Source organism: Bufo gargarizans, chromosome 1 (genome assembly GCF_014858855.1).
Source record: "Bufo gargarizans isolate SCDJY-AF-19 chromosome 1, ASM1485885v1, whole genome shotgun sequence".
Classification (NCBI taxonomy): domain Eukaryota; kingdom Metazoa; phylum Chordata; class Amphibia; order Anura; family Bufonidae; genus Bufo; species Bufo gargarizans.
In genome coordinates this window covers 676,799,430-676,813,608 of record NC_058080.1, presented here as the reverse complement: position 1 = coordinate 676,813,608, position 14,179 = coordinate 676,799,430, and the positions used below count along the sequence as shown (strand labels likewise).

General features: G+C 42.7%; 1 protein-coding gene across 3 annotated transcripts in view; it reads left to right on the top strand.

The window, feature by feature from the left end:
* Window positions 1-14,179, top strand: part of ERBIN (erbb2 interacting protein) — a 209,115-nt gene that overhangs the window by 28,108 nt on the left and 166,828 nt on the right. For all 3 annotated transcript variants that reach the window (XM_044276141.1, XM_044276140.1, XM_044276139.1), the window contains exon 2: window positions 7,133-7,242. The gene's annotated coding sequence lies outside the window, so the exon portion shown is untranslated. The remainder of the gene's footprint in view (window positions 1-7,132; window positions 7,243-14,179) is intronic.

Sequence of the window (14,179 nt, the reverse complement as noted above, 5' to 3'; positions counted from 1 at the left end):
TTTTTTAGCTTGCAAGGCATCTCTAGACAAACCGGTTAAAGGAGTTGTCACCAGTTTATGATGGGTTCAGGGGCGTTACTATAGGGGAAGCGGCTGCTCTGGGGCCTGAACTCAGAAGGGGCCCGCCCAGGAGGAGGACTAAAAGAGGTTATTGTCAAGGCCCCCCTCAACAGTAACCGAAACGGACAGAGCGGCTGATGGGTCTGGTCTGAGACAGCGATCCTGACTACCCACAAGAGTGGAGGTTGCACAGAAAGAGGGGGATGCAAAAAATTTGCCGGGGGGAGGGGCCCGTTTAAAAATTTGCCATTTCTAGTTATGTCACTGGATAAGGTCACACCCATGGTGGAGATTCTGTCAGGAGACTCCATCACAGATTTTGGCTTTGGCAGATTTTTGAAAAAATCAAAATACTATATTTTGTCCGGCAAAATGCCAATAATCATGTCTGAAACCCAATGGACCCCATTTTAACAAATGGAATCCGTTGGGTGCATGCAGTGTCTGACATAATACCGGAATTACCAGATCCTCCATCTGTTCTTATGCCAGAACAGAATACCAGAATTTGGATGCATACCCTGAACCTACCATTATGCTGCTGTATCTGTGGCCACTTTAAGCTGGTGATGGAGACCCTTATTGAAACACTGCATCACTTACTGTTTTTGGCCCAGTAAGTAACTCCAGATCCAGTATTCATGAGCTGTGGTTGTCCCCGCCATCCTTTGGAAGAAAGGGCCAATCGGATGCTAGTGGGAAAGGAAAGACGAGAGCTCATGAATACGAGGACTCCCAAATTTGAGTGGAGTCCATTGTACTTCTCACGCTGGAGATGCTAAATAGGAATTCAAAAGAACTGACTGGGCCAAAAAGTAAGTGACCCCAGCATTTCAGTCGGCGTCTGTCACTAGTTTCCGCTGACATCAGAGCGTAAAGCTGGTGACAGATTCCCTTTAAGAAAGTTATCTCTGTGGAAACCTCTGCACGAAAGCCAAGTATTGCAGCACTCCCAGCTCAGAACACCCCTCCCTACAATAAAACTTTACATTTTTACTGTGTTTTGATCCTTTTTTTATGTCCCTTGGTGTAGATTTCATTCCAGTAGACCAATAGGCAACTGTTGATTATCTGCCTGGATACCATCATATCAATTTTTTATTTCCTCAACAAGGGGTTATGCAGACAGGCACCACTCATCACACAGAAGATCCCCCAATGAACGCTTATTTTGGCAATTATATGATTTTGTCCTAATGGCCTTCTCGTCTGCAACCGAGAACTTTTCATATTGCACACGCCTTAGTCCATGATTACAGTTCATTGTCTGGGGCGATTATACAGACAAACAAATCTTTAGACCCTTCCAAGTGACAAAAGGGTGGGGGTCCTGATTATTGTAAGGTTTAAGACTTGCAAGGAAGATTAAGGCACATGAGTATAGGAAGGCAGCTGGGGCACTTGATGAAACACAGTTATTAGGGAGTGTGGTGGAGCTAAAACGGGATCTTAGTAATTACTGTCTGGAGGCAGCATTTATTGGAAGATGAATGTTTACAGCAAAGCAACAGGGATGCTGAGGGGTCAGAGCAAGACGTTGATGTATGTTTGTCTCTACAGCATTGCCACCGGCATCATCCATTATGAGATATATATATATATATATTTATGTGTGTGTGTATTGGTATTAGACTCCATCTATTTTACTATTTTAGTGTCTTCCACAGTCCAAAAACATTCTGGGCTTCAATGACATTGCCCTTTGTGTCTGTGATTAAAGGGGGAAATAATTAGAATTTTAGGCCTCATAGGATCAGAGCCTGATAGGAATTATTGTTTTATTTCTGTTCCGTATGATGTCTTATCTTAAAGAGGATCTTTCACCTCTCCTGACATTCCTGCTTTAATAGTTACATGCATCCCCCAATAGTTACACGCATCTATTCCTATGTCTGTATGTTGTGCCATTCCTTTATTATTTCTACTAGACGACTAGCTAGCAGTCTGCAGTAAGAGTACAGAGGGGAGGTAACTTGTTGGGGGTGTGTCCCTGCACAGACTGACTCTATCCAATCGGTGCTGCCAATTTCAGACTGTGCAGATGCACACCTCCAACTGGTTACCTCCCCTCTGTACCCTTACTGCAGACTGCTAGCAATTAATTCATAACTTCTAGTAGAAAAAACAAAGAAATGGCACAACATACAGATTTAAGAATAGATGCTCCAGAATTATTGTTACATGGGGAAATGCATGAAGCTATTAAAACAGGCATCTCAGGAGTGGACAGGTACTCTCTTTAAAGATTGCCATTTAGATTTGTTTGACCAATGAACGAATTTAATCAAATTGGGGAAAAAAATGTAGAATAAACTGTAAACATATATTTTAATTATTTTATGTGGAGGTACAGTATGGCCCGATAGACTTATGTAGGTGACATTATGGTTTGTCTTTGTGAGCTCTAATACAGACCACACACAAGACTTGTTAGATCCCTCAACCTCATTCTAAACATGCAAGATTGGCCCTTTGGAGTGAGGGATAAGACTATGGTGGTTTATCAGACGGAGAACTAAGGATCAGGTTTGTCGAAATCCAACATGCTTGGTTCTTGTTTCACCCAATGGCAGACACCCCAACATCTATTGAACAACTGCCATGTTTTGTTTCAGTTAACCCATTTATTATTTTTGACTGATGTCTGTCCCATAAATCATCAGAGATCCCCCACCCCCCTTCTCCTGTTGTATTGTATAACATAGTCATCATTTGTCCGTACTTTTCTGTAGACCGCTACGTGCAGAACATAAGACGGTGTCATGTTTTTGTGCAGCCCGAAAGATAGTGTTTTTATTAAAGACTGTGTTCTGGACTACGGGAAGTTTTCCAGGTTGAGTAAAATGTCGGGAGAATTTCATGCCTTCTAGCTGATAAATTATGAATTTAAAACATCAGTCTCAAAATTGTGTGTTTGAAACTAATGTCATGTTGGAAACGATATGCATCATTTAACATTGCATACCCTAGAGAAGACTCTTTAAAATCATCTCCTTTTTTTTTCTTTCTTCTGCAAGACAAAATATTGTGGGAGGCAGTCATTAAAGCAGCTACCCCGGCACATTTCTGAGGGTTGTTCAAGAATTTAACAATCTTGAACCACTTCTGGAGATCTGAAATTTGCCTCCTTTGCTGGCTTGATACGTTTTTCAATTGCATTATACAGTGCACATGTCCAGAGATTATGACCACCCTGCAGTCCAGCAGTGGTGGTTGTGCTTGCACACTATGGGAAAAGGCACCAGCCTCTCTGGTGGCCTGGACCATGGGAGCGCGCGTAGGCCGGTTCTTTTTCCTATAGTGTGCAAGCACGACCACCGCTACTGGATTACAGGGTGATCGTAACTCCTGGATAAAAGCAGTGTATAATGTGATAGAAAAATGAATCAAGCCAGCAAAGGAGGCAATATGGAGAATCACAATACATTAGTAAGGACCTTGTATGAACTTTCTCTACATGATAAATGCTATTTGCTGAAGTGAGACAGCCCCTTAAATCATCAACAGTGATGACCCCATCAATAATGTACAACACATCAGACACTCTGATCTTGATGGAAACCAATAGGAATGATCAGAGAAACCATATTCACCATGTCTACTCCTGAATGAATTATGTGGACATAAGTTAAGTCAGATTATCCCTTAAATGTCTTGTTACAGCTCTAGAAGTGTAATGACAAATCTCTTTAATGGTTTCTATTGGATGTATAACTTGGTATTGAAATATACATAAGCTGTTGTCTTGTAATTGATGTGCTCCTCTATAGAAACATAGCCTAAATAGGCCACGATACAGTCTGTAATTATATATATATTTTCTGTATGGCCACAGAAGACCACTTTGTAGGTCTGCACCCATCCTCATAACCCATAACAGATGTACTGGTAGACAGTTCATCACCCTTGGTCCTGAGTACACATTTGAAATAAAACATTGCATGACTTCCATTAAAATGTTCGGACATGCAAGTAATGCACAGACGCACAAGATTTTCATGTGCTACCCTACATTCACATCAGCCTGTTCTGGTGTTCACCGTGTCCTGGAACAGCCGGATCCCCATTGACTATAATGGGCTCCAATGGGGATCTGGCTGCTTTCCGGTATCATTCCAGCTTTTGGCTGGACAAACGTTCTGCATGCAGGACTGGCATTTATGCTGGGAAGTAGCCGGATCCACGTAGGTTCCCATTGTGGTCAATGGGGATCCGGGGTGGTTCCTGGCATTACCTGGCTGTTCTGGCATTTCAAAACGCTGGAATGAACGTACCCCAAAATCTGTTCTATGCATAAACTGGTCCTAGTCTACAGGTATATGCCCTATCCGAGTGTATGCAAAGAGGTTGTTGAAAGGGAGCCCATCTTTCGGAAAATGCAGTCCAATCTTCAGACGGCATGTTATAGAGCAGGAGGAGCTGAGCAGAACAAGGTCTAGTTTTGTAAGAAATGTCAACACCATTCACCGTAATGAGAAGATATACCTCGGGGAGTGGAAACTCAGAATAAAGAAAAAACCTCCCCATTTTAATAAATTATTATATAACTTTTAATGATTTGCCTTAAAAACTAAACCCCTGTAACATAAGACAACAATAGTGCAAAGAAATACAGGCGATGGACACAGGTTACCCATAGATTGGACCATTCTGTTTATTCTTCTTGCTCACGGACCTTCAAGATGATTGTGGGGGTCCCTGCGTTAACTTCAAGAAGGTGGGTCCCTAGTAAAAAAGAATAATGGCTGGCCTGCCTCTGTCTCAGCTTATGCATGTACAGTAATAAACAGTAGTTTGCGAAATAATCTATCCAGTTTTTATCTGATTGAGGTGCTGTATGCTGCTTATCTACATGTGGTGCAGTCACTCTCTCTACTGTGCCATGTGCTACTTGTGCAGAAGGTGGGGGACTAGCGACCCATCTTTCTCAGGGGCCCACCGGGGGATTTACCTGTTCCCCTGTGGGCCAGCCCGAGCCTGATAGGAGGCATCTGTTCACGGAGCAGGACCGCCCACTGGACTCCTACCCCCAGAACGAGCATAGGTTTACATGAATAAATTATTAGATTTACTGAACCTTTTTTAGCGATTTTGCTCTAAATTTTGGTGCCTACTGATAGGACTACATTTTGAACGTGACTGGTTCTCTTTAAGAGGATAACCTCTTTAATAAATATCATGTTGGGCTGTCTAATGGTCTATAAAGATTGAAGTCTTGGTGCTGGGGTCTGACCTACCCTTTACAAACCGCAATATGTTTGAATATAATTAGCCGTTCATTGGTGTAAGCGTGCAGCTGAACGCAGCGATCATTCTGACATACTTGCCTTGTAAGCTTCAGCGCAGCTGTTGTGCTCGTCGGAGCCTCTGTGATGAAAAATGATTTTGTTTCTTTAAGTAGAATTTTCTCCCAGAGAATTGAACTCAGCAAAACAAATCTAGAAATAGGTTTTGGTAATGTTATTATCATTGAAGTGTAGCTAATGAACTGCAGATGCTCAATGGGCTTTTTTTAGTCGGAGTCAAAAATAGTAAATTGACATGATGAGTCTATGGAGGGAAGACTGTTCACCTCGCTGACAGCGCGGTACCCTACCTACAGTTACCGTATCGGAGTCAATGGCTTCCAGGAGCCGAGGATTTGTGTAGGACGGTCCCTCTCATGAGAAGTTTCTGGCCGCCAGTGCTTTCCTTAAATAACAGTCGAATAGAAGCAAATAACCTTGTACCATCTTCTTACGGCACATGGCTTCCTCCATAAGCGGCTTGTGTTTTACAGTGTGAATGAGACCCCGTCAATCCTGAGATCGAGGCGCTTGAGGACAAACCACATGCATCCATTCCTACTAAAATCATAATATACACTGCGCCTATGTAGTCTGTAGAAGACGAAAATGGAGAAATAAGGCTTATATTAGATGCGATTGTGGGAAAGGAAGCGTTCCTCCCCGGCAATTACATGGCGACTGCTGCTATTACATGAGGCGATCTCCTCCTCAGTATGGGGAGGAGCGATCACTAAAGCCATTGCTTGTCCCCATACTGAATCACTGTTTGCCGACAGCAGATCGTGATCACAAACATCTGCCTCCGGCAAACAATCATTTTTCAACCTGCTGAAAAATTCCAATTACCACTGCCGCTAATGAGCGATGGTCTGTATTACACCAACAGATTATCTGACCAATTATTGGTCAGATGGCCATTTACACACTTCCAGCACTGCCGGGGTCGCATGCTATGTACAGTTCTGGAATGTATTGGATAACACTGACCGCATTATGTCAGTGTTATCCAATACATTCCAGACCTCTAAGGGTTACATAGTATCATAAATCAATATAATGCTATGTGACCTCGGCAGTGCTGGAAGTTTAGGACGGGAGCTGCCGTATACTCGCGCTCTGAGTCCGGAGTGTACAACTCGCTCGTCTGAAAGCGGCCTTATACACACCAACTACTGGTCTAATTGGACAGAGATTGGTCAGATAATCTGTTGGTGTAATACAGGCCTAAGCCGCTGCTAGGCACCTTTGACCGTGTCTTATCTCTCCTATGAACAAAGGATCAGGCTTATTGAAGATGAACTGCCAGGCCTACAGATATTGATGGTTTGACAGACATAGGTCTGATGAAACTAGAGATGAGCAAATTGCTCAAAATTTAATTTGGGTCCGAAATGATTTTACCCAAAGTGCGCCAATTGGCCTGAAAATTTCTCCTAGGACTCATATATATTTTTTCTCCCTAGTCTCTCACTTAAAAAATGAACGCTTTTTTTTCTTCTTAATTTTCTTCAAATCGATTGCCCATCTCTAGTAGCCGTCTTTAGTCCAAGTTGTTGAGCCTTCCTTGGATCAAATGAGACTGACAGCAACCTGTCCTTGGGATCCATGAGAATCACAGTGGTCAGACTCCCATGATCTATATTTTATGATTTCTCCTTTACATAGGTGGCCCTTATGGTGGGAAACCCCTCTGGATAGAAAGTTCCTAGTCAACTTCTGTCTGGTAAATGGTATACATGACTTTAAGCACTATGTTAATACTCATCTATTATTGCATCCATTAGGTGTCTGCTGGATTAGTATCTGACTTGAGAACGGATGCCGACGTTTCAGGAGATCCTTTCTGTCACACTGTGAACTGAAGAAAAGAAGCCAGGGAGGGCCGTGACATCGGGTGAGTGGCGGTTTTATTTCAGGTCAGACAATAATGGTTTATTTATGTAAGAACTGTCAAAGGAATTGGTTTGTACGACTTCAAAACATAGAGGGAAGATGGCCATAGCCTTCTACTGATGTCACATATACGGTGATATGTGAAGCAGGTGTGGACTTCAGACTACAGTATCATACGTTTGTTTTGTGACTGCATCCTGTAATGACACATGACGATGACTGAGACCCATAATAATAGAAATTTCAGTCTTAGTCAGAAGCTATTTCAGTTTTTATAATTATTGGCTTAAAGGGCTTGTTCAGTTGAGTTTATGTTCCTTCTACTATGGCATGGCCGGGCTACATGACGAAATACTGTGCCAGCTTATACCAGAGAAGAAATGTAGTCTCGCAACGTGATTGGATTGAGTTCATAGTTATACATCTCTTGATGTGATCACTACATTACCAGTATAGATATGCAGCAAATGGAAACCAAGTACTCCGATATCGTCGCCACTTTCAGGATGGTTCTCTCATAACTTGTTCTTCATGGATTGTATTGTCTGGAGAGTCACATAATTTGAATAAAACCAGAAGTGTTTAGTCTCATCCTTAACGAACTGGGTGCTGTAATAGCAAACTTATTTAAGGCCTGGTTCACACTGCCGGCAGTAGTTCTGGCAGGCTGCTCCAGAAGAGAACGCCGAGCACGCACCCTTTTTTGTCTGGTTGATTCCCGGCATATTTGCCAGGTAGCGGCCAGATCTCCGCCAGATCCCATTATGGTCAATGCGGCCGACAGGCATTCCGGTAACATCAATAGCTCTGACAGGCTACTCTTTGCCAGAACAGGCTGCCAGAACTACTGCCGGCAGTGTAAACCACAGGTAGTCCAACCCTTTACATCTGATGGTCTATCCTCAGTATAGGCCATCACTATATGATCAGTGGGGTCCGACACTCCTCACCCATCAGTTCTTCTGCAGTAGCTCTGGCGCCAGAACTACACAGCTCCATGCAATGGACGGAGCTTGTCACTGCAGCACTGCTCCCATTGAAGTGAATGCAGTTACCAGTTCCATCCACTGCACAACGGATGGAGCTATGGAGCTGTGGTGCTTTCTGGATCCCCACCGATCCGATAACGTTGGAGTATTCTAAGCATAGACCATCACTTGTAGAGGGTTTAACAAGCCTTTTAAAAGCATCTATTCTAAGGAAGACTCTAGGTTGTGCCATTCCTTTATTATTCTTACTAGAACTTTATGACTGAACTACTAGCAGTCTGCAAGGAAGGTCCAGATGGGTCTTACCAATTAGGAGTGTGTCCCTGCACAGTTTGACACTGGCAGCACTAATTAGAAATTGTCAAACTGTCCAGGGACACCTCCACTACTGGTAACACCCATCTGAACTTTCACTTCAAACTGCCAGTAATTGATTCAGAACTTCTAGCAGGAATAATAAAGGAATGGCACACCAAAGAGTCATCAGAATGATGCTTCAGAATTGTCATTGCAAGAGGGATGCGAGTAATTACTAAAACAGACATGTCTGGAGAGGTCCTCTTTAGGATGGTTAGTGGTGTTCATGCAATACAGCTCTAATTTGATCAAGGTATTCTCTGGTTTAAAAATATTTACCCCCCCCCCTCCCCCCAACCTCCACTGAAGCAGACTCATTTGACTATGACTTTCATTCAGAAGTTCTAAACTAGTCCATCTGTAATAAACAACCATGATCACTACAGCTCCAGAATAATGGTGGACTGTCCCATAAATAAGTGGTCCACCAAGAGTCATAGTGACGCATTGATCATCTTGCAGGATAACAGGCCGAACTGGATGAACAAATGTCATTTTTTGGCCTTATGTACTATGTTACTATCTCTTTTGTAGAGTTGTCCAGTGTCCAATTCAATACCGTCGTGAGGCAATGCTTTAGTCGTAGGTACTAATGTTTTGCTGTATTGAAGATGTTCTGTAGGTCTGGTCTCAGTGCATTATAGATGACTTTTTACACAATGATGATATCCTAATACTGCAAGTAATGGCATATATTAGGAAGGTTTCTATAGTTTAGAAATGGTATCAACCAGTGCATGGCTTCTCAGTTTTTTTATACTGGGGCCTTAGCAGCGAGGTTGAAGCCCATGCCAAAATGAAAAATGTTGCTTAAAGTTGTGTTCCCATCTCAGACGTTGTTGGCATATTGCTAGGATATGCCATCAATGTGGTATACCTCTGGGACCCACTCCTATCTCCATAACTTGCCCTCTGAAGTGAAGGAGAGCGCACCACGTAAGCAGGGGGCTACCCTTCATTCATGGCCATGGGAGTACCGAAAATAGCTGAGCACTGTCTTGGCTATTTCCTTCAGTCCCATAGCAGTGAATGGAAAGGTGGCCGTGCATGTGCAGTGCACTCTTCATTCATCTCTATGGCACTTCCGAAAATAGGCGAGTGCTCTTGTGCAGCAGTGAATGGACAGCACGCTGTGCATTTGCAATGTACTCTCCTTCACTTCACTGGCCCAGATCTGGACATAGCTGTAGATCCCACGATTGATGGCATATCCTAGCCACCTGCCATCAATGTCTGAGATAGGAACCCCCTTTAATTTAATGATTATTTGGCCGAGTAAACCTTTAAAAAAATGATAAAAAGAATCAATTCTGCTTTAGGAGTCCATCCAGCTGCCATTTAGCGTATGAAGTCACACATTTAAAATATGTGTCGCCATTAATAAATATAGTGCTTGATTTCTAACCATTGAAGGTGGACCTCTGCTTTCCTTGTCCACTAAAGACATTTTATCTGTTCTAAGACTTTCTATAAATTTTTATTTTTAGATTTCATGACCCTCGCAAATGTCATCTAACTTAGTTCTGAACTTTAAAGAGAATCTTCTACAGCAGCTAGAACTTACAGTCTGCAATGGTCTGTCTGCCCTCCAAATATTTAAGGATTTTGGGGCACATTTATTAAGACGCCGGTCTTAATAAAGGCCCATAGCTGGTGGTGGATCCGCCGACGTTATGAAGAGACGCCGGCCTCTTCAGCGGATCCTCCACTACTTTTGAAGGTTAGACTGCTTCCTTGCTGTCTTACATTTAGACCATTTTCTATGCCTAAAACAGGCGTAGAAAATGATGACTGAGACGGGCCTGCCCCCCTCCTTCCCCGTCCACAATTTTAGACCTGGCATGATCGCAGATGACGCTGAAACTGTCGCTATAGTCCTAGCTATAGATAGAGTATATATAACAGATCGGGGTTGCCGGTTTTTCCTTTAGAATCTGTATTCTCTTTGATGCCTAAGTGTACTTGTTGGCAATAGAAAATATGTGGATCTTTTGTCATTTAAGGATCTTTCTTGTCACTGCTGTCATGATGAAAACCTAACCAGTCTATCAGGACAGCTCTTCGTCATCTCCTACTCTGGGTCTCCCCATTGACTTTTGGGTTAGGTGTTGCTACAGTCCTGTGTTTAACACTTTGCTGTTCTGTCCTATTTATGGTGTTCTTCTGTTTTACATCCTGACCACATTGATCGACCAGGAAACGGTGCAATATTACTCCGAACTGTCATTTTAAAACCAAAGATTCTAGTTTATTACATTCTGGGCTTGAGCTTTAACCATTGCATAAGAATACACCCCTTTACTGGAGTTATGATTGTGACATTTTTTTGTGAATTATTACAAATTTGCAGTAACAACATATTTTGTGCAAATAAGCCCAGAAAGACACAAAGTTCTGAATTCTGAAGTGCTTGATAAATTCCCACCACCCCCAATGACTTTGATCAACTTTACTGGAAAGGGGAGAATTAGTGACCTTGACCCTTGAAGCTCAAGGGATCCTTTCCAACTAGTAACACCATGATACTGTTGGGGTGGGTTATTAATTTGCTAATCTGAGGAACAGTTTTTATTTTATATTTATTTTGCCCACTTCTGTAGCGCTGACATATTCCGCAGCGCTTTACAGACATTATCATTACTTACTGTCCCCAATGGGGCTCACAATCTAAGGGTGTGGGAGGAACCGGAGAACCCGGGGGAAACCCACGCAAACACAGGAACAACATACAAACTCCATGCAGATGATATCCTTGGTCGGATTCGAACCTGAGACCCCAGAGCTGCAAGGCATTGCCCTCCCTGGCCTTATGCCCTCGAGTGCCTCACTGATGCTTCGATGATTAAGGAGCAGTGGTCTCTAAACTATGACCAACTACAACTCTCAGGTTCCTCTGAGGTATTTTTCCTGTATGCCATGCTTTGTGTCCTGTAGAACTCAATATACTATGCCATATATACTGCACCTCTTTAAAAAAGGACCTGCCATGTAATTCCCCATGTAATAATAAAATTTTTGGAGCATCTATTGATATAACTTCATGTTGTGCTGTTCCTTTTATTATTCCTGCTAAAAGTTAGGAATGAATTAGTAGCAGTCTGCAATTAAGGTCCAGATGGGTGTTACCAGTTCCGGGGGGGTGTCCCTGCACTTGACACTTGTTTAACAATGGCACCACTGATTGGGTAGCGTCAGACTGTGCAGAGACACAGCTTCTATTGGCAACACCCATCTGGACCTTCATTGCAAACTGCTAATTATTAAATTTATAACTGCTAGCAGGAATAATAAAGGGATGGCACATCACAGGGTCATAAGAATAGATGCTCCAGGATTGCTATTACATGGAGAATGCAAGTAGTCACTATATCAGACATGTCAGGAGAGGGGACAGGACCTCATTTATGAAAGCCTATGTCCAGCCTAGCAAACGCCAAGAATAGGTGAAGGACACGTTGTAAATAGTTTATAGTAGTTTCCAAAGGCGTGTACAAGCGGGTTGGGCAGAGAGGTTTTGCGTTCAGCCTGACCCTTTTCTGAAAAACTCTATTAAGTCGGCGTATTTTTTTATTTTATTTATGACTTTGCTTCTACATATTCAGAGTGTTAATACCTACGGCACAATCTGTTCTTTGTGAAGTGTAGTGAAGTACAGAACGATTAACATAAAGGTCTGCAAGGGTGAAAACATATGTTTTCTTGTAGCAGGCCTGGCTTGTCTGTGCTCAGGTGCTGGGACGTTATGTGCGTGTGTATGTATATTTGTGTGCCGGTATATGGGCGTCTACATACTCTGCGTGTATATGTATATTTGTGTGCCGGTATATGGGCGTCTACATACTCTACAGGTCATTGGGAACCCTTCTGTAGTAGGACAAGGAAAATGGTGAAGCCTTGATTTTATTGGGTAAGTTGTCTGTCGATTTTCTTGGATAGTCCTATCTTCAATCTCATAGGGCTGTCTGAGGTGGACATTGGTAGGTTGCCCAGCACCAAAAGCCCTAGAAATGTGCCTCTTCTGGCATATCTGATTGACATGTCATGAATGACCACTTATTTGGAGTAGAAGATCCAAAGAGGTCATATGGAGAGTATGACAGAGAACTCAGGCAGGCAAGCTGTGCCGGCGTAGAACAGCCTGCCAATTCTCCAGATCCGGCGTTGCGTGATACTGCTGCCTTCCCAATGGAGCCCATTGACTATAATGGGGCCCTGGTGAGATCCAGACGCTACCCGGCAAATATGCCAAGAATTGGCCGAACAAAAAAAAAAGCTGCACTCAGCGGTTTTGGTCTGACCGATTCCTGACATTGGACCTCTGCTGGACCTGCCAGCCTCAGGTGTAGCCTAAAAACTGGTTTTGAAGGTGTATGAAGTAGGACAGCTCCAATCACCAGACTCTGCTAAATGTCTATGGTGTGGTGGTGCAGGAGGCCATAGCCGTTTTGCATAAATGTTCATATGTTTTTGTTTTGTTGGTTGTTTGTGTTTAGATTTATACTTTACATTTCTGTATTATGGAAATCATTAGTTCTATGTTTCTTCCCCACTGGTCCTACGTTTCCCTGGCTCACTTCTCCAGGTTTCCAGGTTCTTGAAGTCTGTCAGATGCTAAGTAAAGCATAGCTGATAAAGATGTAGTGGTGTGCCAGCGGGAAGAGACCGCTTGTTAACCCCTTTAAAGCTTATTGGAAAAATTACAGTTCATTTAGAAGCAATGTTTACACGCCCTATTGTTATATTCTAGTCTTCTGTCCTGACTTATTAGTGAGTTGCTGTATGTGCAGATGTAGCCACCATTACTTTACTAGCTTAAATGGGTTATCCCATGAATAATATAAAAAATGAAAATCGTACATAATCTAGTACAGGGATGCTCAACCTGTGGCGCGCTCCAGCTGTTGAAAAACTACAACCCCCAGCATGCCCTAATTTGCAACAACTATAGGGCATCCCAGATCTAGTACATTAAAATCTCTTTCTAACAAAGCTAGAACCATCCCTGTACCTCAGATGGATCCAGAGATCTCCACATTCATTGCTTCAATTGTTCTGCTAGATTTATTTCAAGCAGTCAGTTTAGGGGACGTGTCCTTTCTCAGGGAGGGGGGGGGGGGTGTATCCTTTCTGCTGCAGCTGGTGGCACTTGAAGGATGGAACTGAGCATGTACTTCGATCTTGGTGAGCAGGACAGAGAAATCGGGGGAAAAAGCAAACAGCAGGTGGCGCTATACAGATAGATATACAGTGGTCCCTCAAGTTACAATAATTATTGGTTGCAGGACGACCATTGTATGTTAAAACCATAGTCACTTGAGTAATCGGTTCCCAAGCCCTAAAATGTCATCCAAGATGAGAGAAAATGAAGATTTAAGAAAAATGAGCAGATAACTAAGACGAATAAAACAAGTCCTTACTGAGTTCACACTTCAGTTATTTGCTCACTTATTTCGATCAGTTAGGGTTCATGCACGCAAATGTATTTTCATTCCATGTCCGTTCAGTGTTTTTTTTTATTTTATATTTTGCGGACCGTATGCGTAACTATTCATTTTAATGGGTCCCCCCCCAAAAAAAAACTAAAGTTACTCG